This window comes from Heterodontus francisci, unplaced genomic scaffold (assembly GCF_036365525.1).
Source record: "Heterodontus francisci isolate sHetFra1 unplaced genomic scaffold, sHetFra1.hap1 HAP1_SCAFFOLD_43, whole genome shotgun sequence".
NCBI classification, from domain to species: Eukaryota; Metazoa; Chordata; class Chondrichthyes; order Heterodontiformes; family Heterodontidae; genus Heterodontus; species Heterodontus francisci.
This window is the reverse complement of record NW_027141852.1, coordinates 17,547,421-17,571,810: the sequence shown is the minus strand read 5'-3', so window position 1 is coordinate 17,571,810 and position 24,390 is coordinate 17,547,421. Positions and strand designations below refer to the sequence as shown.

General features: G+C 47.5%; 1 pseudogene; it reads left to right on the top strand.

Annotated features, from left to right (window-relative positions):
• The first annotated feature begins 966 nt into the window (after positions 1-966).
• LOC137365041 (U4 spliceosomal RNA) lies at positions 967-1,023 on the top strand (annotated as a pseudogene).
• The last annotated feature ends 23,367 nt before the right edge of the window (positions 1,024-24,390 follow it).

The window sequence follows — 24,390 nt, the reverse complement described above, 5'->3', positions numbered from 1 at the left end:
CCAGGAATGGAGTGTTGCCTTCCTGGTGCCAGGGTCAAGGATGTCATTGAGCATCTACAGAGCATCCTGAAGCGGGAGGATGAACAGCCAGCAGTTGTGGTCCACATTGGACCCATCGACATAGTTAGAAAGAAGGATGTTGTCCTGCAGTCAGAACTTAGGCAGCTCGGTAAGAAATCAGCAAACTTGCCATCAAAAGTAGTAATCTCCAGATTATTCCCAGTGCCACGTGCAAATGAGTACAGGAATAGAAGGGTAACACAGATGAATGTGTGGCTGGAAAGATGGTGCAGGAGGGAGGGCTTCAGATTCTTGGGACAGATCGGATGGGTTGCACCTGAACAGAGCTGGGACTGAGTTCCTTGCGGGACATTTTGTCAGTGCTGTTGGAGAGGGTTTAAACTAGTTTGGCAGGGGGATGTGGACCTGAGGGTAGACTCAGATGGGACAAAAGCTGAAATGAAAATGCAAGGCAGAAAATTAATGTCTGGAAGACAGAGGAAACAAAGGTTAGAAAATTAAAAAAAAAAAGTTTGGCAGTGCTCAAGGGTATCTATTTTAATGCAAGGAGTAGAGCAAATAAAGCAGATGAGCTGAAGGCACGGAGAGACACATGGCAGTATGATATCATAGCTATTACAGAAACATGGCTGAAGGAGGGACAGGAATAGCAGCTCAATGTTCCTGTTTACAGGGTTTTCAGACGCGATAGGGAGGGGGATAAGAAAGGAGGGGGAGTGGCAATTTTGGCCAAAGAAACTATTACAGCTGTGAGGAGGGATGATATGTTGTAAGGTTTATCAGATGAGACTATATGGATCGAGCTAAGGAACAAAAAAAGTGGCAATCATAGTACACTGAGTGTACTATGGACCCCCAAACAGTCAGTGGGAGATAGAACAGCAGATATGTAGGCAAATCTCTGAGAAGTGCAAGAACAATAGAGCAGTAATAGTAGGGGATTTGAGTTTTGCGCAGTGGCAATATCGTAGCTAATGAGGTTTAACCGAAGCGTGATTATGGGGAAGCTTTGAGTAAAATGGCTATAACCAATTTTCGAGCTTCGGGCCAGGGAGTGCGCAACACAGTTCGGGTGTTCGTGACGGACAAGGAAGGAGATGCCTCGGTCGATCGCACCTTCTTCATCAAGAAAATTCTCTTCGATTGCTGTGGATTTCAAGCGACGGACGTCTTCTGCCTGCAGGATTTCCCCAGCAGTGGATACTTCGAAGTGACGTTCCGGAACGTGGCGGGATGCATCAAGTTCCTGAAGGCGTTCAAGGAGAAAGGGGACCGGGCTCCACTGTCGATCCTCACAGCGGAGCCGCTCTTCACGCTTCCGTCACAACGGGACCGGGTGGTGACGATTCACCTCGACAACCCCCATGTTCCGGTGGTAGATGTACTCACCTTTCTCGCCAGGTACGTCGAGGTGGCCGGCAGCAGCACTGATGTCAAGGACCCCTTTGGGATCTGGACCAGCAAGCGGCAGGTCAAGGTGACCTTGAAGGTAGATCCCAGTGGAGCCATCATCCACCCTCCCTCCAGCTTTGCTATCGGGGGAAGTCGAGGCTTCTTGGTCTACGCTGGGCAGCCCAGAGTTTGCCGCACCTGTGGCAAATCTGGTCACATGGCAGCCAACTGCAGCACGGTTGTTTGCAAGAACTGCAAGGAGGAAGGCCATCAGACCAAGGACTGTAAGCAGACGAAGTGTTGCAACTTGTGCGGTGCGGCAGGCCATCTCTACAAGACCTGCCCCAAACGTTGTCTCAGCTATGCTCAGGCGGCAAGGTCCAAGGAATGGCCGGGCGAAGGTTCGACGAAGGCGTCCGCTGTCCGAAAGGAGACCAGCAACCTTCTCCGCAGTGAGGAACTTCAGCCTGAGAAGGAAGGGGAGGCAGCTGAAACCAACGACCCAGCACCTATCCAGCGCCCGGAAACCCCTCCTCCACAGACAGAATCAATGGAGGAGGAGGCAGCAGATGGACAAACAGGTCAGTGGCAAGTGGTCCAGAGGAAAACCACAAAGAAAAAACATCCCAAAGCCACCACCCAAACCAGTGGCAAGAGGAGGCTCTCTTCTGAATCAGACTGCAACAACTCCTCTTCACTGGACGGGGAAATGCTGGAACGACAGCCCCTTCAAAAGAGGCGGCAGAACTCCGAGATGGATGATAAAGCATCCCAGCCCCCGGGCACTGGAAGCTGTGATGGGCCCAGCGTGCCCCAACCCCAATGCCCGACACGTAACGAAGAGGCCAACGCATCTCAGCTCTGCGACACCGGGAGCAAAGACACGTCTGGCGCACCTGAGCTCCGGGAGACCGGGAGCTGTGATGTTTTCGAGGAGGAACAGATGGAAGCAGCTGAGGACAACCCAATCCTCTCTGCCTACAAGACCCCCCCGATGTCACCCGAGCGGCACAAACCCTGCATGAAAAATCAGGAGGGGTTTCTGAGCCCAACCAACGTGAAACTGCTTGCGCATACGATGGTTATGCAGGAACATCCCGAAGGGGAAGGACTGGGACTAGCGAGGCCAAATGGTATGGGAAGCAACAACTAATTTTTAGTAAAAAATGGGTGTAAGAATTGTTTCCATTAATGTGCGTCGCATTAAATCTACTACGCGATGTGTTTCAACCTTGGATTACCTTGCCAAGGTCAAAGCTGACCTACTGTTTCTGCAGGAGTGTGGAATACCACACCTCAGCACCTACAGGCAGTGGTCGCGATGGTGGTCCCACGGGCCATCGATCTGGTCGGGGGGTAATGACTGCCGTTCCTCCGGCCTGGGTATTCTGCTGCGGGGAGGTAACTTCACCATCTCCGAAGTTAAGGAGGTGGTGGGCGGCCGCCTCCTCGTAGCAGACGTGATGTACAACAACGCTCCGCTCCGGTTGATCAACGTGTACGCCCCGGTACAACGCAGCGAGCGGCTGACCGTCTTCCAGCAGCTCCCACTGCTGCTGGCGACGTCCAGGCCGGTCATCCTAGGCGGTGACTTCAACTGCATCATCGATGCGGCTGGACGATCCGGCAGTGACGACAGCAAACTGGACGCTACGTCCAGATTCCTAGTAGAAACAATTAAGGATGCCAAACTGCACAACGTCTTCAGCAAACCTGCAGACGGAGCGCAGCGCAGATACACATGGTCAAGATCGGACGGGTCTGCCCGTTCCAGGATTGACTTCCTGTTTGTGTCCCGTGCTGTCACGGTCGGATCCACCGACGTCAAGCCGGTGTTCTTCTCCGACCACTGCCTCTTACTGGCCGACTGTCACTTACAGGACGACCAGCGGGTTGGCAGAGGGACGTGGAAGCTCAATGCGACACTGCTGACCCCAGAGAACGTTGAGGAACTCAAAAGGGATTACAAAGGTTGGAGGACGGTGAAACCCCTCTTTGAGTCTCCAGTTCACTGGTGGGAAGCGATAAAGGAGAACATCAAGAGGTTCTTCATCCACAAAGGTGTTCAGAAGGCGAGAGAGAGACAGAGGGAACTGTCCCGACTCCAGAAAATTATGCAAAATCTACTCCGGTTGCAGTCAATGGGGGTCGAGGTCAAGGAGGACCTCCAAGAGGTGAAGAGCCAGCAGGCCTCGCTCTTTGCCAAGGAGGCCTCCAAGATCATCTTCCGGTCCAGAGTCCGCTCCATCGAGCAGGATGAGACGTGCTCGCGTTACTTCATCCAAAAGGTACACAGAGAGAGCTCTGTTATCAGCAGCCTGAAGGAAGAAGATGGCTCGGTAACGTCTTCGCAGTCCGACATACTAAGGATCAGCAAATCCTTTTATGCTGGGCTGTATGACGCGAAGCCCACAGACAGCAGAGCCTCCCAGTCCTTCCTGTCATCTATCACAGAGGTCCTAGATGACAGCAGGAGGGAGAGACTGGACAAGCCGCTAATTCTGGACGAGCTGACAAAGGCCTTCGAGTCTTTCGAGACGAGTAAAACCCCCGGGAGCGACGGCTTACCGGTCGAGTTGTACTCGGCCCTGTGGGACTGGGTCGGCCCGGACCTGCTGGAAGTATACGAGAGTATGCTCCTGGCCGGCAGCATGTCAGAGACCATGAGAAAAGGCATCATCACCCTCATTTACAAGCAGAAGGGGGAGATGGCAGAAATCAGAAATTGGCGGCCCATCTCACTGCTTAATGTTGATTACAAGATTCTGTCCAAAGTCATAGCCAGTCGAGTCAAGTCTGCTCTGGAGTTGGTGATTCACCCCGATCAGACCTGTACTGTACCCGGCAGGAAGTTCTCAGATAGTCACGCGCTACTCAGGGATACGATCGCCTACGTACGGGACAGGAGGGTGGACACCTGCCTCATCAGCCTGGACCAGGAGAAGGGTTTTGACAGGATATCGCACACCTGCATGATGGACGTGCTTTCCAAAATGGGGTTTGGGGAGGGAATCTGCAATTGGATCCAACTGCTCTACACAAACATCAGTAGCGCAGTGTCAATCAACGGGTGGGAATTGGAAAGTTTCCCGATCAAATCTGGAGTCAGACAGGGCTGCCCTCTGTCCCCGGTCTTGTTTGTTTGCTGTATTGAACCCTTTGCTGAGTCTATTAGGAAGGATGCGAGCATAAGAGGGGTGACAATCCCAGGCAGCGGAGGCACTCAGGTCAAAACCTCCCTGTACATGGATGACGTCGCCGTCTTCTGCTCGGATCCGCTGTCCGTGCGCAGACTGATGAGCATCTGCGACCAGTTCGAACTGGCCTCGGGAGCCAAAGTTAACCACGGCAAGAGCGAGGCCATGTTCTTTGGGAACCGGGCTGACCGATCCTTTGTCCCTTTCACCGTCAGGTCAGATTACCTGAAGGTGCTGGGGAAATGGTTCGGAAGTGCCGGGGCGTGCACCAAAACATGGGAGGAGCGAGTAGCCAAGGTACGACAAAAGTTGGGCATGTGGGGGCAGCTATCTCTCTCTATTGTGGGTAAGAACCTGGTCATCAGGTGCGAGGCGCTCACGTTGTTGTTCTACGTGGCGCAGGTCTGGCCCATACCTCACTCCTGCGCCGTGGCAGTCACCCGAGCCATTTTCTGCTTCGTCTGGGGATCTAAAATGGACCGGGTCCGGAGGGACACGATGTTCAAATCTCTGGACATGGGCGGGAAAAATGTACCCAACGTGGCCCTCATCCTGATGACCACCTTCGTGTGCGGCTGCATCAAGCTATGTGTAGATCCCCAGTACGCAAACTCCAAGTGTCACTACGTGCTGAGGTTCTATCTGTCCCCGGTGTTGCGAAGGATGGGCCTGGACACATTGCCGCGGAACGCACCATGCAGTTGGGCGGCGCCGTACCACCTATCCTTCGTGGAGCAGTTTCTGCGGAAAAACACCTTTGACCACCGGTCCATCAGGCAGTGGTCTGCACGGAATGCCCTCAAGGCCCTACGGGAAAAGGAAACGGTGGATCCTGTCGGATGGTTCCCCGAGCAGACCGTCAAAGTCATTTGGCGGAATGCCTCATCACCAGAACTTTCAAACAAGCACCAAGACGTAGCTTGGCTGGTGGTGAGAAGGGCCCTCCCCGTCAGATCCTTCATGCACACCCGAAGTCTCGCCCCCTCCGCACAGTGCCCCCGCGTTGGCTGTGGTGGGGAAGGGACGGTCGCCCACCTCCTCCTGGAATGTGCCTTTGCAAAGCAGGTGTGGAAAGAGATGCAGTGGTTTTTGTCAAGGTTCATCCCAAGCAGCTCTGTAACACAGGAGTCTGTGCTCTACGGGCTGTTCCCAGGGACGCACACCGAGACAAACATCAACTGCTGCTGGAGGACTATCAATTCGGTGAAAGACGCCCTTTGGTCTGCCCGAAACTTGCTGGTCTTCCAGCGCAAAGAGTTGTCCACCACCGAATGTTGCAGACTGGCACATTCCAAGGTCCAGGACGACGTGCTGAGGGACGCACTGAAGCTTGGGGCAGCAGCAGCAAAGGCTCAATGGGGAAAGACCACAGTGTAAGGTTCCCCCACCAAGCTGGACTGAGGGGCTGGAACCATGGGAGGCCCCTCGAACTGTATCGTTAATATTCTCAATTGCTGTAAATGTAAAACTGCAATTGACATGACAATTGTGAAACGGAAGGGTTGGGAAGAAACTCATGACATTATTGAAAGAAACTGATCTCTTTTGCAATGTTTGTATTTTTTCGTGCTGTTTGGAAACTGTTTGGCAATGTAATTTTTACAGATTTTTATGAATAAAGTATATTTTGGAAATAAAAAAAAAAATCGTAGGGGATTTTAACCAACATGAACTGGGATAGTTTTAATATGAAAAGAATTGAGGGAGCAGAATTCTTGAGCTGCATTCGGGAGAACATTTTTAGCCAATATGTAGCAAGTTCAACAAGAGAGGGTGCAGTTTTAGACTTAGTTTTGGGAAATGAAGATGGGCAGGTGGAAGGAGTGGCAGTGGGAGAGCATTTTGGTGGGAGTGATCATAATTCAGTCAGTTTTAACATAACTATGGAAAGGACAAGGATACAACAGGAGTTAGAGTTCTCAATTGGGGCAAGGACAACTTTACGAAGCTGAGGAGTGATTCAGCGAAAGTGGATTGGAAACAGCTACTTGAAGGTAAATCAGTGTCAGAGCAGTGGGAAGAATTCAAACGGGAGATTCAAGGGGTTCAGAGTAAACATGTTCCCACAAAGAAAAAGGGTGGGACGGCCAAATCGAGAGCCCCATGGATGTCAAGGAGCTTATGGGTATAATAAGGCAGTAAAGGAAAGCTTATGCCCGACACAGAGAACTCAATACTGCAGAAAGCCAAGAGGAGTATAGAATGTGGAGGGGGGAAATCAAAAATGAAATTAGGAAACTGAAGAGAAAGCATGAAAGAATATTGGCAATCAAAATAAAGGTGAACCCAGAGATGTTTGATCAATACATTAAGAGTAAAAGGATAACTAAGGAAATTGTATGGCCCATAAAAGACCAGAAAGGTAACTTGTGTGTAGGGGCAGAAGATGTTGGTAATGTTCTTAATGAATACTTTGCATCTGTCTTCACAAAAGAGAGGGGACGATGCAGGTGTTGTAGTTAAGGAAGAGCGGTGTGAAGTATTGGATGTGATCAACAGAGGGAGAGAGGACATATTAATAGGATTAGTGTATTTGAAAGTTGATAAATCACCAGGGCAGGATGAAAAGTACCATAGGCTGTTAAAAGAAGAAAGAGAGGAAACAGCAGAAGGTCTGACCATCATTTTCCAGTCCTCACTGGATACAGGTGTGGTTTTGGAGAACTGCTAACGTTGTACATCTGTTTAAAAAGGGAGTGAGGGATAGACCGAATAATTACAGGCCAGCCAGACTAACCTCAGTAGTGGGCAAATTATTGGAAACCATTCAGAGCGACAGGATAAACTGTCTCTTAGAAAGGCACAGATAAATCAAGCATAGTCAGCATGGATTTGTTATGGGAAGATCCTGTCTGACCAACTTGATTGAATTTTTTGAAGAAGTAACAAGGAAGATAGACGAGGGTCGTGCAGTTGATGTAGTCTACATGGACGTAAACGTGCGGGTCACGATCCAAGAAATTTGCAGATGACACAAAGATTGGTCATCTGGTAAATAGCATGGAGGATAGCTGTAGGCTGCAGAAAGATATTGATGGTCTGGTCAGGTGGGCAGAAAAATGGCAAATGGAATTCAACCTGGAGAAGTGTGTGGTGAAGCATTTGGGGAGGTCAAACAAGGCAAAGGAAGACACGATTAATAAGAAAATGCTGATAGGTGTAGAGAAAGTGAGGGACCTTGGAGTAAATGTCCACAGATCCCTGAAGGTAGCAGGACAGGTCGATAATGTGGTCAGAAGGTATGTGGAATCCTTTTCTTTATGAGCCGAGGTATAGAATATAAGAGCAGGGAGGTTGTGCTGTAACTGTATAAATCATTAGTCAGGCCACAACATGAGTACTGTGTGCAGTTCTGATCATCTCATTGCAGAAAGGATGTAATTGCACTAGAGAGGGTACAGAGGAGATTTACGAGGATGTTGCCGGGACTGGAAAAATGCAGCTATGAGGAAAGATTGGATAGGCTGGGGCTGTTCTCCTTGGTGCAGAGAAGACTGAAATGCACAAAATTTTGAGGTGTCTGGATAGAGTTGAGGTGAAGGGTCTATTCACCTTAGCAGAGAGATCAGTGACTAGGGGCATAGATTTAAAGTGATTGGTAGAAAGGTTACAGGAGAGAAGAGGAAATGTTTTTCCAACCAGAGGGTGGTGAGGGTCTGGAACTCACTGCCTGAAAGGGGAGTTGAGACAGAAACCTTCAACTCATTCAAAAGGAGTCTGGATATGCACCTCAAATGCCATAATCTGCAGGGCTGCGGACCAAATGTTGGAAGGTGGGATTCGAATGGGTAGAATGTTTTTCATCTGGCACAGACACAATGGGCCAAGTGGCCTCTTTCTGTGCCTTCAACTTTCTATGATTCTATAAATTACCCAGCTGCTTTAGTGGAATTTGAACTCATGTCTTTGGACCATTCGTGGAGACTTCTGGATTACTCGTCCTGTAAAGTAACCACAAAATCACCATACCTCTGAGATTTTTTACTGGTTTGTAATGTGGATTTCAGTATACACAAATGGAATTGATAATCTGTTTCACTCTGATAATGTATGAATTTTTTGACTGGTAAATAATGTGTATCTCTGTCTTTGTATTTTTCAATTCCGCAGTCTGGATGAGTTCTGTACAGGCATCTAATTTATATCACAGTTTACACTTCATATCAGTTTTGCTAAATCTAATACTGTATGTAATTTTTGGATTGGCAATGTTTAGATCAATCTGCACTATTGGAATTTATACTGCATCTTTCAATTTCACGGTGTGGGTGAGTTCTGAACTGGTATCTAATTTGTGTCTCAGGTTACAGTATCTTTCAGCACCTTTGAAGCTTTCACTGTAAAAAATGTTGGACTTGTATGTCACTCAAGGTACACTATGGGGATATTTAAACATCCTTTATCATGGATGTGAGCTTTGGGTATGGTATTTAATTTAAATATCAGGCTATATCATTCGGTCAGATTCTGTGCCATTCAATCAGTACCGTGGGCCAATTCTATCTGATATTTAATTGCTAGCTAAGTCTGCATTATATTTAGACTGACACATTGCATTTCAATCAGCTAGTGGGTGTGATTTTGACCTGGGATTGAGGTATCTGACTGTCAATGGGACTGAATTGGGGTGAAATGGAAGCAACCTCTTTCTCTCCTGCTTTGTTTGATTGTTGGATTGAAAATGTGCCTCTGGAACTTGGGATCAATGTGAGCCTGACTACTTCTGCAGTCTGAGACTAGGGACCTGATGAACTGTCTGTGCCTCTGTACTCTGAGTGATAATGTACCTACTGTGTGAGAGAGGAGCTGGCTGCACAGTTCCTTGTGCCTCAAGTGCAGGAACCATCACAATTCCTTCAAGTATCTGCCTGCATGAAGAAAAAGTATATCTTATAACTCAAGAACAGATGCGGTGCAAAATATCAGATGAATTAAATTTCTCAATGAATAATCATTAATAACAGCCACAAATGTAGACCAGTGTCAGTATCTGCCTCCACCGAAGTACTGAAGCTCCCAGCTCCTGCATCACAAGTGTTCTGGGCAGATCCATAGAGTCATAGAGTCATACGGCATAGAAACAGGCCCTTCAGCCCACCGCGTCCATGCCGACCATAATGCCCATCCATACTAATCACACCTGCCTGCATTAATTCCATATCCCTCTATGCCTTGCTCATTCAAGTACCTGTCCGGATGCCTCTTAAATGTTGCTACTGTTCCTGCCTCCACCACCACCTCAGGAAGCTCATTCCAGATACCCACTACTCTTTGTGTGAAAAATTTACCCCTTTGATCCTCTTTAAACCTCCTCCCTCTCACGTTAAATCTATGCCGTCTAGTTTTAGTCACCCCTACCATGGGAAACAGACTCTGGCTGTCCACCCACCTATGCCTCATAATTTTATATACCTCTATCATGTCTCCTCTCAGCCTCCTTTGCTCCAGGGAAAACAGACCCAGCCTATCCAATCTCTCTTTATAACTCAAGCCCTCCAAACCAGGCAACATCCTTGTGAATCTTTTCTGCACCCTCTCTAGCTTAATCACATCTTTCCTGTCGTGTGGCGACCAGAACTGCACACCGTACTCCAAATGCAGCCTAACCAACGTTTTGTACAACTGTAACATGTTGTCCCAACTCTTGTACTCAATGCCTCAGCCGATGAAGTCAAGCATGCCATATGCCTTCTTCACCATCCTGTCTACCGGTGTTGCTACTTTCAGGGAACTATGTACTTGCACCCCAAGGTCTCTCTGCTCAACAACACTCCCCAAGGCCCTGCCATTCACTATATATGTCCTGCCCTGGTTTAACTTCCCAAAATGCATCACTTCACACTTGTCTGCGTTAAATTCCATTTGCCAATCCCTTGCCCACTTTCCCAGTTTATCTATATCCTGTTGTAACATTAGACAACCTTCTTCACTGTCCACTATACCACCAATTTTGGTGTCATCTGCAAACTTACTAATCATGCCCCCAACATTCACATCTAAGTCATTAATATATATGACAAACAGAGGGCAAAGCACCGACCCCTGCGGCACACCACTGGTCACCGGCCTCCGATCGGAAAAACAACCCTCCACTACCACCTTCTGCCTCCAATCACCAAGCCAATTTTGTATCCAATTTGCTAGCTTACCCTGGATCCCATGTGTTCGAACCTTCCGGACCAGCCTATCTTGCGGGGCCTTGCTAAAGGCCTTGCTAAAGTCCATGTAGAAAAAGTCCATCGCTCTGCCCTCATCAATCCTCTTGGTCACCTCCTCGAGAAACTGAATCAAATTCATTAGACATGATTTCCCACGCACAAAGCCATTTTGACTATCCTTAATCAGACCATGCCTTTCCAAATGCATATAAATCCTGTCTCTCAGAATCCCTTTCAATAACTTTCCCTCCACTGAAGTAAGGCTCACCGGCCTGCAGTTCCCTGGCTTATCCCTGCAGCCCTTCTTAAATAAAGGCACAACATCAGCTATCCTCCAGTCTTCCGGTACCTCAGCCGTGGCTAACGATGATACAAAAATCTCTGCCAGGGCCCCAGCAATCTCCTCCCTTGCTTCCCATAGCATCCTAGGATACACCTGGTCAGACCCTGAGGATTTATCCACCTTAATGCACTTCAAAACCTCCAACACCACCTCCTTTGTAATGTTGATATGCTCCAGGATATTGCTGTTCCCTCCCTTGAACTCACTAGATTCCATGACCTTCTCCACGGTAAATACGGACGAAAAATATTCATTTAAGACCTCGCCTATTTCCTGTGGCTCCACACATAGATTGCCACACTGATCCTTAAGGGGACCTACTGTCCCCCTAGCTACCCTCTTACTCTTAATATACTTATAGAATCTTTTAGGATTCTCCTTTATATTATCTGCCAGGGAAATCTCATGGCCCCTTTTCAAAGAACAAAGAACAGTACAGCACAGTAACAGGCCATTCGGCCCTCCAAGCCTGCGCCGATCTTGATGCCTGCCTAAACTAAAACCTTCTGCACTTCCGGGGACCGTATCCCTCTATTCCCTTCCTATTCATGTATTTGTCAAGATGCCTCTTAAACGTCGCTATCGTACCTGCTTCCACCACTTCCCCCGGCAGCAAGTTCCAGGCACTCACCAACCTCTGTGTAAAGAACTTGCCTCGCACATCCCCTCTAAACTTTGCTCCTCTCACCTTAAACCTATGTCCCCTAGTAACTGACTCTTCCACCCTGGGAAAGAGCTTCTGACTATCCACTCTGTCCATGCCGCTTATAACTTTGAAAACCTCTATCATGTCGCCCCTCCACCTCCGTCGTTCCAGTGAAAACAATGAGTTTATCCAACCTCTCCTCATAGCTGATGCCCTCCAGACCAGGCAACATCCTGGTAAACCTCTTCTATACCCTCTCCAAAGCCTCCACGTCCTTCTGGTCATGTGGCAACCCTCCTAATTTCCTATTTCCTTCTTACGTGTCGTCCTAAATCCCCTATACTCCTCCAGGGACTCACTCGATCCCAGCTGCCTATACCTGACATGTGCCTCCTTCTTTGTCCTGACCAGACCCTCAATATCCCTCGTCAACCAAGGTTCCCTAAACTTGCCAGCCTTGCCCTTCCATCTAACAGGAACATGCTGGCCCTGAACTCTTCCTATCTCACTTTTAAAAGCCTCCCACTTGCCAGACGTCTCTTTACCTGTAAACAACCTCTCCCATTCAACTTTTGAGAATTCCTGTCTGATGCCATCAAAATTAGCCTTCCCCCAATTTATGACTTCAACCTGAGGACCAGTCCTATCCTTTTCCATAACTATCTTGAAGCTAATAGAATTATGTTCACTGGTCCCAAAGTGCTCCCCCACTGACACATCAACCACCTGCCCATCCTTATTTCCTAAGAGGAGGTCGAGTGTAGCCCCTTCTCTAGTCGGGCCATCCACATACTGCTTCAGAAAACTATCCTGGACACATTTAAAAAATTCTTCCCATCTGATCCCTTAGCACGAAGGCAGTCCCAGTCAATATGAGGGAAGTTAAAATCACCTATTATTACAACCCTATAATTCCTACACCTATCTGTGATTTCCCTACCTATATGTTCCTCCACTTCCCTCTGACTATTGGGGGGTCTATAGTATAATCCCATCAAAGGGATCACCCCTTTCTTATTTCTAAGTTCTACCCATTTGGCCTCACTGGACATTCACCCCGGGATATCCTCTCTAAGTACTGCCGTGATGACTTCCCTAATCAATATTGCAACTCCCCCTCCTCTCTTACCTCCACCTCTGTCACACCGGAAGGATCGGGACCCCGGAACATTGAGCTGCCAGTCCTGCCCATCCCTCAACTACAATTCCGTAATACCTGTAAGGCTTCTTGCATTAAAATAAATGCAGTTTATCCATCCAGACAAAACACTGCACTGGGATTGTTCCAACTGCTCTATGCTCTACATATATTTCCAACCATCTTGCTTCATATGAATGAAAGATAAATAAAGTCCGATATGTATATCTCTCAATTCCTTTCTCCCCATACACTTGTTCCACCTTCCCTGCATCGATACTATTTGCCTCAACCTCTCCCTGTGATAGCAAATCCCAGCTTCTAACCATTCACTACATAAATACATATTTCATGAATTCCTCATTGGTTTTATGAATGGCGATTTTATATTTTTGGCTCTTGTTTCACCACAAAAGTAAACATGCCTCCTTGTACTTTATAAAAGCCGTTCATTATTTCCTCACTTTTTTCATTTGTTCATGGGATGTAGGCATCACTGGCTATGCCAGCATTCATTGCCCATTCCAAATTGCCCTAAACAAAGTGGTAGTGAGCTGCCTTCTTGAGCCGCTGCAGTCCTTGAGATGTCGGAACACCAACAGTGCTGTTTGGAAGGGAGTTCCAGGATTTTTACCCAGCGACAATGAAGGAATGGCGATATAGTTCCAAGTCAGGATGGTTTGTGGCTTGCAGGGGAACTTGGTGTTCCCATGCATCTGCGACCCTTGTCCTTTTAGGTAGTAGAGGTTGCGGGTTTGGAAGGTGCTGTCGAAGGAGCGTTGGTGAGTTGCTGCAGTGCATCTTGTAGATGGTACACACTGCTGCCACTGTGCATCGGTGATGAATGTTGAAGGTGGCGGATGGGGGCAATCAAACAGGCTACTTGAGTGTTGTTGGAGCTGCACTTATCCAGACAAGTGGAGAGTATTGCATCACACTCCTGACTTGTGCCTTGTAAATGGTGGACATGTGTGGGGAGACAGGAGGTGAGTTATTCGCCACAGAGTTCCTAGCTGTTGTTCCTAGCAGACCTGCTGTTGTAGCCACAGCATTTATGTGGCTGGTCCAGTTCAGTTTCTGGTCAATGGTAACCTCCAGGATGTTGATGGTGGTGGATTCAGTGATGGTAATGCCATTGATCATCAAGGAGAGATGATTAGATTCTCTCTTGTTTGAGATGGTCATTGCCTGGCACTTATGTGGCATGAATGTTACTGCCACTCATCAGCCCAAGCCTGGATGTTGACCAGGTCTTGCTGCATCTGATCATGGGCTATCTGAGGAGTCACGAATGGTGCTGAACATTGTGAATATCGCCACTTCTGGCCTTGTGATGGAGGGAAGGTCATTGATGAAGCAGCTGAAGATGGTTGGGCCTAGAACACTAGCCTGAGGAACTCCAGCAGTAATGTCCTGTGACTGAGATGATTGACCTGAACAACCATAGCCATATTCCTTTGTGTTAGGTCTGACTCCAACCAGCGGAGAGTTTTACTCCTGATTCCCATTTACTCTAGTTTTGCTTGGGCTCCATGGTACCATACACGGACAAAGGCGGCCTTGATGTCAAAGGCAGTCACTCTCACCTCACAATGCAGTGTTGCTTTAACCCGAAAACAAAAGCAAAATTCTGCAGCTGCTGGAAATTTGAAAAAAAAACAAAAGTGCTGCAAATACCCAGGCCTTCAGGCAGCAAATGTGGAGAGTGAAACACAATTAAGGTTTCAGGTCTGTGTCCTTTCATCTTACGATATGTTTTATGTCCCGGTATGTAAGGTCAGGTGATAGGCGGGGTATAAAGAGCAGTGAGCCGAGGCCCGAGACCAGAAGCAGTGACAGTGTCGGTGGCGAGAGGAGCTGGGGTACAAAGAGCAGTGAGCCGAGGCCCGAGACCAGAAGCAGTGACAGTGTCGGTGGCGAGAGGAGCCGGGGTATAAAGAGCGGTGAGCCGAGGCCCGAGACCAGAAGCAGTGACAGTGTCGATGGCGAGAGGAGCTGGGGTATAAAGAGCAGTGAGCCGAGGCCCGAGACCAGAAGCAGTGACAGTGTCGGTGGCGAGAGGAGCCTGGGTATAAAGAGCGGTGAGCTGAGGCCCGAGACCAGAAGCAGTGACAGTGTCGGTGGCAAGAGGAGCTGGGGTATAAAGAGCAGTGAGCCGAGGCCCGAGACCAGAAGCAGTGACAGTGTCGGTGGCGAGAGGAGCCGGGGTATAAAGAGCAGTGAGCCGAGGCCTGAGACCAGAAGCAGTGACAGTGTCGGTGGCGAGAGGAGCTGGGGTATAAAGAGCAGTGAGCCGAGGCCTGAGACCAGAAGCAGTGACAGTGTCGGTGGCGAGAGGAGCTGGGGTATAAAGAGCAGTGAGCCGAGGCCCGAGACCAGAAGCAGTGACAGTGTCGGTGGCGAGAGGAGCCGGGGTATAAAGAGCGGTGAGCCGAGGCCCGAGACCAGAAGCAGTGACAGTGTCGGTGGCGAGAGGAGCTGGGGTATAAAGAGCGGTGAGCCGAGGCCCGAGACCAGAAGCAGTGACAGTGTCGGTGGCGAGAGGAGCCTGGGTATAAAGAGCGGTGAGCTGAGGCCCGAGACCAGAAGCAGTGACAGTGTCGGTGGCGAGAGGAGCTGGGATATCAAGAGCAGTGAGCCGAGGCCTGAGACCAGAAGCAGTGACAGTGTCGGTGGCGAGAGGAGCCGGGGTATAAAGAGCAGTGAGCCGAGGCCTGAGACCAGAAGCAGTGACAGTGTCGGTGGCGAGAGGAGCTGGGGTATAAAGAGCAGTGAGCCGAGGCCCGAGACCAGAAGCAGTGACAGTGTCGGTGGCGAGAGGAGCTGGGGTATAAAGAGCAGTGAGCCGAGGCCCGAGACCAGAAGCAGTGACAGTGTCGGTGGCGAGAGGAGCTGGGGTATAAAGAGCAGTGAGCCGAGGCCCGAGACCAGAAGCAGTGACAGTGTCGGTGCCGAGAGGAGCTGGGGTATAAAGAGCAGTGAGCCGAGGCCCGAGACCAGAAGCAGTGACAGTGTCGGTGGCGAGAGGAGCTGGGGTATAAAGATCAGTGAGCCGAGGCCCGAGACCAGAAGCAGTGACAGTGTCGGTGGCGAGAGGAGCTGGGGTATAAAGAGCAGTGAGCCGAGGCCCGAGACCAGAAGCAGTGACAGTGTCGGTGGCGAGAGGAGCTGGGGTATAAAGAGCAGTGAGCCGAGGCCCGAGACCAGAAGCAGTGACAGTGTCGGTGGCGAGAGGAGCCTGGGTATAAAGAGCAGTGAGCCGAGGCCCGAGACCAGAAGCAGTGACAGTGTCGGTGGCAAGAGCTCTGTTCAGTTCTGTGGACCTGCTTGACCAGCAATAATCGAAGTGTGACATCACAGGAGAGCCGGTAAGTGATTGGTGGGTATTTCTTCCATGTCTGTTTTGTTTTGGCCAAGTGATTTAAATCAGGAGATGTCATTACAGGTTAAGATTACAATTAAATGTTTTTTTTTAAATACTGCAATCCAAATTAATTAATTAAATAGAATAGAGATGGCTGGGCAGGCGATGTGTTACAGCTGTAGTATGTGGGAGCTGGTGGACGCCGATGCAATCCACGGTGACCACATCTTCAGCAAGTGTTAGCTGATTGAGGAACTTTGGCTTAGAGTTGATGAGCTGGAGTCCGAGCTGTGGACACTGCGACGCATCAGGGAGGGCGAAAGTTACCTGGACACTGTTTCAGGAGACAGTCACACCCCTTAGATTAATTACATACAATTTGGACCATGGTCAGGGACAGGAGGGTGTGACTGCGAGTGAGGCAGGTATGGGGATCCAGAATGTAGCTTTGGAGGAGCCTCAGCCAGTGCCCTTATCCAATAGGTACGAGATTTTTGCTTCCAATGTGGATAAGGGCACAGGCTGCAGGGAGGATGAGTGAACTGACCACCCTGGTTCAGAGCGCCATTCAAGTGGGGGGAGAAAAGAGAAATATTGTAGTCATAGGGGATAGCATAGTTAGGGGAATAGATACTGTTATCCACAGCAAAGATATAGAGAGTCCCGAAGATTGTGTTGCCTACCTGGTGCCAAGGTTAAGGACATCTTTTCCGGGCGAGAGAGGAATTTGGAGTGGGAAGGAAAGGATCCAGTTGTTGTGATCCACATAGATACCAACAACATAGGTCGGACTAGGAAAGAGGTTCTGCTGAGGGACTATGAGCAGCTTGAGGCTAAATTAAAAAGCAGAACCACAAAGGTAATAATCTCCGGATTACTATCTGAGCCACGTGCAAATTGGCACAGGGTAAATAAGATTAGAGAGGTAAATGCGTGGCTCAAAGATTTTTGTGGGAGAAATGAGTTCCAATTCATGGGACACTGGCACCAGTACTGGAGAAAGAGAGAGCTGTTCCATTGGGATGGGCTGCACCTGAACCATGCTGGGACCAGTGTCCTGGCGAATCGTACAACTAGGCTTGTAGATAAGGCTTTAAACTAAATAGTGGGGTGGAGGGTTCTATTGAAGGGAAGTTTATAAAGTTGAAAAGTAACGAGAGAACAGAGGTGCAGGGTAGTGAAGGGGCATACATTAATCAGAGTGTGACCGGTAGGAACAGAGAATACAAGCATAAGAGTACAGTAGAAATTAGAACTAGAATAGGTAAAAATGGGAATAAGTCAAAGCTTCAGGCTCTTTATCTGAATGCACATCGCATTTGTAACAAGATAGATGAGCTGATGGCACACAGAGAAATAAATGAATATGATTTGATAGCTATCACTGAGACGTGGTTGCAGGATGACCAGGACTGGAATCTCAATGTTCAAGGATATTCGACGTTCCGGAAGAATAGGCAGAAAGGAAAAGGAGGTGGGGTAGCTTTGTTAAAGGAAGGGATCAGTGCAGTTGTGAGGAATGATATAGGTGTAATAGATGGTAATGTAGAATCAGTTTGGTTGGAAATAAGGAATAGCAAGGGGAAGAAATCACGGATGGGAATGGTCTATAGGCCCCTGAGGAGTTGTGCCTCTGTAGGACAAAATATTAATCAGGAAATAGTGGAGGCGTGTAAGAAGAACACTGCAATTATCGTGGGTGATTTTAATCTTCATATAGACTGGACAAATCAAATTGGCAAGGGTAGCATGGAAGACGAATTTGTAGAGTGCATCAGGGATTGTTTCTTCGAACATTGCAGAACCTAGCCGGGAACAGGCTATTTTAGACTTGGTAATGTGTAATGAGGTAGGATTAATAAGATATCTCGCAGTGAAGGATCCTCTAGGGGGAAGTGATCATAACATGGTAGAATTTCAAATTCAGTTTGAGGGTGAGCAACTGGGGTCTCAAACCAGTGTCTTCAACTTGAACAAGGGCAATTACAGTGGTAGGAAGAATGAGTTGTCTAAAGCAGGCTGGGAAAACAGACTACGGGGGAAGTCAGTCGATGAGCAGTGGCAGACCTTTAAGCAGATATTTCATAACACTCAGCAAACATTTATTCCGGTCAGAAGGAAGGACTCGAGGAGAACGATGAACCACCCGAGGATAACAAAGTAAGTTAAGGAGAGTATCAAATCAAAAGCAAAGGCAGACAAAGCAGCAAAAGCTAGTGCTAGGCCAGAGGAATGGGATTTTTTTAGAAACCAGCAGTGCATGACTTAAAAAATGAATAAAGAGAGAAAATTGATTGAGAGTAAATTGGCAAGAAATATAAAAACAAACAGCAAGAGCTCGGGGGCCTATAGACCACTCCAATGCGTGATTTCTTTCCCTTGCTATTCCTTATTTTCACCCAAACTGATTCTACATCACCATCTATTACACCGATATCATTCCTCACAACTGCACTGATCCCTTCCTTTAATAACAAAGCTACCCCACCTCCTTTTCCTTTCTCCCTATTCTTCCGGAATATCGAATATCCTTGAACATAAAAAGGAAGAGAGTAGCTAAAGTACATGTGGGACCCTTAGAGGATGAGACTGGGGAATAAATAACATGGAACAGGGGAATGGCAGATAATTTAAGCCAATATTTTGCATCGGTCTTCACGGTGGAAGACACTATAAACATCCCAACAATAATAGATGAGCAAGGTGTAAATGGGAGGGAGGAACTTGTAACAATCTCTATCACGAGGGAAAAGGTGCTGGACAAACTGATGGGACTAAAGACAGACAAGTCGCCAAGACCTGATGGCCTCCATCCAAGGGTTTTAAAAGAAGTGGCTGCAGAGATAGTAGGGGCATTGGTCATAATATACCAAAATTCACTGGATTCCGTAGGGTGCCAGCGGATTGGAAAACCGCTAATGCGACGCCCTTATTCAAGAAAGGAGGGAGACAGAAGGCAGGAAACTATAGACCAGTTAGCTTAACATCTGTCATTGGGAAAATGCTGGAGTCCATTATTGAGGAAGAAATAGCAGGACATTTAGAAAAACATAATGCAATCAAACAGAGTCAACATGGTTTAATGAAAGGGAAATCATGTTTGACAAACTTGTTAGAGCTCTTTGAGGATATAACAAGCAGAGTGGATAAAGGGGAACCAGTAGATGTAGTGTATTTGGATTTTCAGAAGGCGCCACATAAAAGGTTATTGCACAAAATAGGAGCTCAGGGTATTGGGGGTAATGTGTTAGCATGGATTGAGGATTGGATAACACACAGAAGGCAAAGTGTCGGGATTAATTGGTCTTTTTCAGGTTGGAAAGCCGTATTTAGTGGGGTGCCACAAGGATCAGTCCTAGGGCCTCAACTATTTACTATCTATATTAATGACCTGGAGGAAGGGACAGATTGTAGAGTATCCAAATTTGCTGACGATACAAAAATAGGTGGAAAGGCATGTTGTGATGAGGACACAAAGAAACTGTAAAGGGATATGTTAAGTGAGTGGGCAAAAACTTGGCAGATGGAGTTCAATGTGGGAAAGTGTGAGGTAATCCACTTTGGCAGGAAGAATAAAAAGGCAGATTATTATTTAGATGGAGAAAAACTACAAAATTCAAAATGCAGTTCAGAGGGATCTGGGTGTTCTTGTGCAGGAAACACAAAAAGTTAGCATGCAGGTGCAGCAAATAATTCAGAAGGCAAATGGAATTTTGGCCTTTATTGCTCAGGGGTGAGAGTTTAAAAATAGGAAAGTCTTATTACAACTGTACAGGGTGTTGGTGAGGCCACACGTGGAGTACTGCGTACAGTTTTGGTCACTGTATTTAAGGAAGGATATCCTAGCATTGGAGGCAGTTCAGAAAAGGTTCACTAGGCTGATTCCTGGAATGCAGGGGTTGTCTTATCAAGAACAGAATGAGAGGTGATCTTATTGAAACAAATAAGATTCTAAGGGGGCTTGACAGGGTAGATGTTGAGAATATATTTCCACTGGTGGGGGAATCTCGAACTAGGGGACATTGTTACAGAATAAGGGGGCACACATTTAAAACTGAGATGTGTATGAATTTTTTTCTCTGAGGGTGGTGAATCTCTGGAATTCTCTACCTCAGAGAGTTGTGGAGGCTAGGTCACGAAATGTATTTAAGGAGGTGGTAGATAGATTTTTGAAATCTCAGGGAGTGGAGGGTTAAGCGGAGCAGGCTCAAAAGAGGAGTTGAGGCATGGGAGAGATCAGCCATGATCTTATTGAATGGCGGGCCAGGCTTGAGGGGCTGAATGGCCTGCTCCTCCTCCTACTTGTGCTCAGTTTGCAGTAATGGAAGACTATGTCTTCCATTTTTACCATTTATGAGTTTTGTGGAGTAGTGTGTAACATGTAGCTCAGTCTGCAATCTAACATTATTGAGATTAATTCTGTACTTTACTATCAGGTCCTGTTTGTCTTTCCCATCTGACATAGAATTTGTAGTTCAGGCTGCACTCTTGTGAGAATGACACAGTGCCTTGCAATCTGATAGTGGGTGTGATTTTGTGCGGAGATTGATGTATCCAGCTGGGACAGAGTTGGGGTGAAATGGAACCAACCTCAGTCTGTCCTGCGCTGTGTGACTGTTGGATTGAATAAATGTGTCTGGAACTTGGGATCAGTGCCGGTCTGACTACGTTTGCTGTCGGTGATTGTGGAACTGATGTCTCTGCTCTCTGTGAGTGATACTGTACTTACTGTGTGTGAGGAGCTGGCTGCACTTCCTCTTGTGTCGAGGAATCACTGCATTTATTCTGCTTCCATCAAGTATTTGCCTGTAGAAAGGAAATGTATTTATTATAATTCAGGAAGAGATGTGGTAGAAGATACAAAAGTGACCAAAACAATTTTTCAATTAATAATCATTATGAACAATCACAAAGGAAACCCAGCAACACAAACAGAGTCAGTGTCTGATTCCACTGCAGTCCTGCAGCCCCCAGCTACTGCATACCAGGGGCTTTGGCCATTTTACAACAATTAAATGACATCCAGAAACAATCCACTGGGCCATGAATAGGACTGACCGACGGAGCAGGGACTTTTACACAGGTCAGATTTCCAGTTCCCGCTCCCATGGTCTAACCGTTCAAGCGAAACCAAACAGCCGCTGTTTAAAATGTGTCCTTCACACTTCTCACCTGGTGCCTATAATAGATTCTCTTTGTGTAACTCCCCACATCCCACTGTCCAATAACAAACTATGGGATTAGACTGGATTGCTGCCTTTGCATTGGTGTGGATACGATGGGCCAAATGGCCTAATTCTGTGCTGGAACTTTTTGATGTTTCTGTTTGGTGAATTCTTGCAGAAATCTGCACCTGCGCTCCCCTCCCCCATCTACCTGTCATGGGGCAGTGCAATGGTTAAAGAATGGAGGGTTTCATCAACTGGATGGTGACGTATATTTAATATAACAGTGACGTGCTGTCTACTACACCACAGAGCCATTCACAGACAAAGCCCAACCACCAGCTCCTTCTCACACACAGTCCGTACATTATCACACACACAGCGCAGAGACACAGACAGGTCATCAGTTCCACAGTCTCAGACAGCAGAAATCGTTCCAGAGACACATTTTCAATCCATCAATCAAACAGAGCAGGAGAGACAGACGTTGTTTCCATGTCACCCCAACGCAGTACCACTGACAGGTAGATACATAAATCCCAGTCCAAATTCTCTCTCACTATCAAATTATCACTGTGTCAATCCCACAATATTGCAAGCGAATAATGCAAGGCTGGATTTCATCTATTTTAACGCAAGGCGTCTTACAAGTAAGGCAGATGAATTGAGGGCTAAAAACAAGAAATGCTCAAAATACTCAGCAGGTCTGGCAGCATCTGTGGAGAGAGAAGCAGAGTTACCATTTCAGGGCATTTGGGGCAGCACAGTGGTTAGCACCGCAGCCTCACAGCTCCAGCGACCCGGGTTCAATTCTGGGTGCTGCCTGTGTGGAGTTTGCAAGTTCTCCCTGTGTCTGCGTGGGTTTTCTCCGGGTGCTCCGGTTTCCTCCCACATGCCAAAGACTTGCAGGTTGATAGGTAAAATTGGCCATTATAAATTGCCCCTAGTATAGGTATGTGGTAGGGAAATATAGGGACAGGTGGGGATGTGGTAGGAATATGGAATTAGTGTAGGATTAGTATGGATGGGTGGTTGATGGTCGGCACAGACTCGGTGGGCCAAAGGGCCTGTTTCAGTGCTGTATCTCGAAATAAAAAAATAAAAGGTCAGTGACCCTTCTTCAGAACTCCGAAGATGAATTGAGGGCGTTGATTAACACATGGCAATATGATATTGCTATCACAGAAACATGGTTGAGGGAAGGGCAGGACTGACAGCTCAATATTCCAGGGTATAGAATCTTCAGGTGTGACAAGGACTGGAATGGGGGCAAGGGGGAGGGGGAGGGGGTGGGGTGAATGTCAAAGAGGAGGTGGCATTGCACTATTGACCAAGGAATCATTTACTACAGTAAGGAAGGATGATATATTAAAAGGTTCTTTAAATGAGGCCATATGGTTAGAACTTAAAAACAAAAATGGGGCAAGCACTTGTCTGGGAGTGTACTACAGGCCTCCAAACAGTCAGGGAGAGATAGAGGAGCAGATATGTAGGTAAATCTAAAAGGGGTGTAAAAATTATAGGGTAATAAGAGGGAATTTCAACTTCCCCAATATTAACTGGGATAGTCGTAGTGCAAAAGGTTAAAGGGGGTGAAATTCTGAAAGTGCATTCGGGAGAGCTTTTAGAGCAAGCACGTAGAGAGTCCTGCAAGAGAAAGTGGTACTGGACCTAATCTCGGGGAATGAAGCCGCACAAGTGGTAGAAGTGTCAGTGGGGGAGCATTTCATGGATAGTGACCATAACTCTAAGATTTAAGGCAGTTATGGAAAAGGACAAAAATGAACTGGAAATAAAGGTACTGTTTTGGGGGAAGGTCAATTTCAATATGATAAAACAGGATCTGGCCAAAGTGGACTGGGAGCAGCTACTTCTAGGAAAGTCTACATCAGACCAGCGGGAGTCATTGAAAAGGAGATAGTGAGAGTTCAGGGCCCACATGTTCCCGGAAAGATGAAGGGGAGGACCAACAAGTTTAGGGAACCCTGAATGTCAAGGGATATCAAGGATTGAATAAGGAAAAAAAAAAAGGCTTATGGCAGATTCAGAGGGCTGAAAACAGCAAAGGCCCTCGAGGAGTATAGAAAGTGCAGGTGGGGGTGGGTACATTAAAAAAAAAAGTAATTAAGAGAGCGAAGAGGGGGCATGAAAAAACACTGGTGGGCAAGATAAAGGAAAATCCCAAGGCATTTTATAAGTATATTAAGGGCAAGAGGATAACCAGGGAAAGAGTAGGGCCCATTAGGGACCAACGTGGCAATCTGTATGTGGAGCCGGAGGATGTAAGCGAGGTTTTGGTTGGTTACTTTTCTTCTGTGTTCACTATGGAGAAGGACGATGTTGGTGTAGAGATCAGGGAGGGGGATTGTGATATACGTGAACAAATTAGCATTGAACGGGAGGAGGTGTTAGCGGTTTTAGCGGGCTCAAAAGTGGATAAATCATCAGGCCCAAATGAGATGTATTCCAGGCTGCTATGTGTGGCAAGGGAGGAGATTGCAGGGTCTCTGACACAAATTTTCAAATCCTCTCTGGCCACAGGAGAGGTGCCAGAGGACTGGAGGACGGTGAATGTGGTACCATTATTCAAGAAGGGGAGCAGGGATAAACCAGGTAATTACAGGCCAGTGAGTCTAACATCAGTGGTAAGAAAACTATTGGGAAAAAATTCTGAGGGACAGGATTAATCTCCACTTGGAGAGGCAGGGATCAATCAGGGATAGTCAGTATGGCTTTGTCAGGGGGAGATCGTGTCTAACAAATTTGATTGAATTTTGTGAGGTGGTGATTAGGCATGTAGATGAGGTTAAAGCAGTTGATGTAGTCTACATGGACTTCAGTAAGGCTTTTGATAAGGTCCCACATGGGAGATTGGTCAAGAAGGTAAGAGTCCATGGGATCCAGAGCAATTTGGCAAATTGGATCCAAAATTGGCTTATTGGCAGGAGGCAGAGGGTGATGGTCGA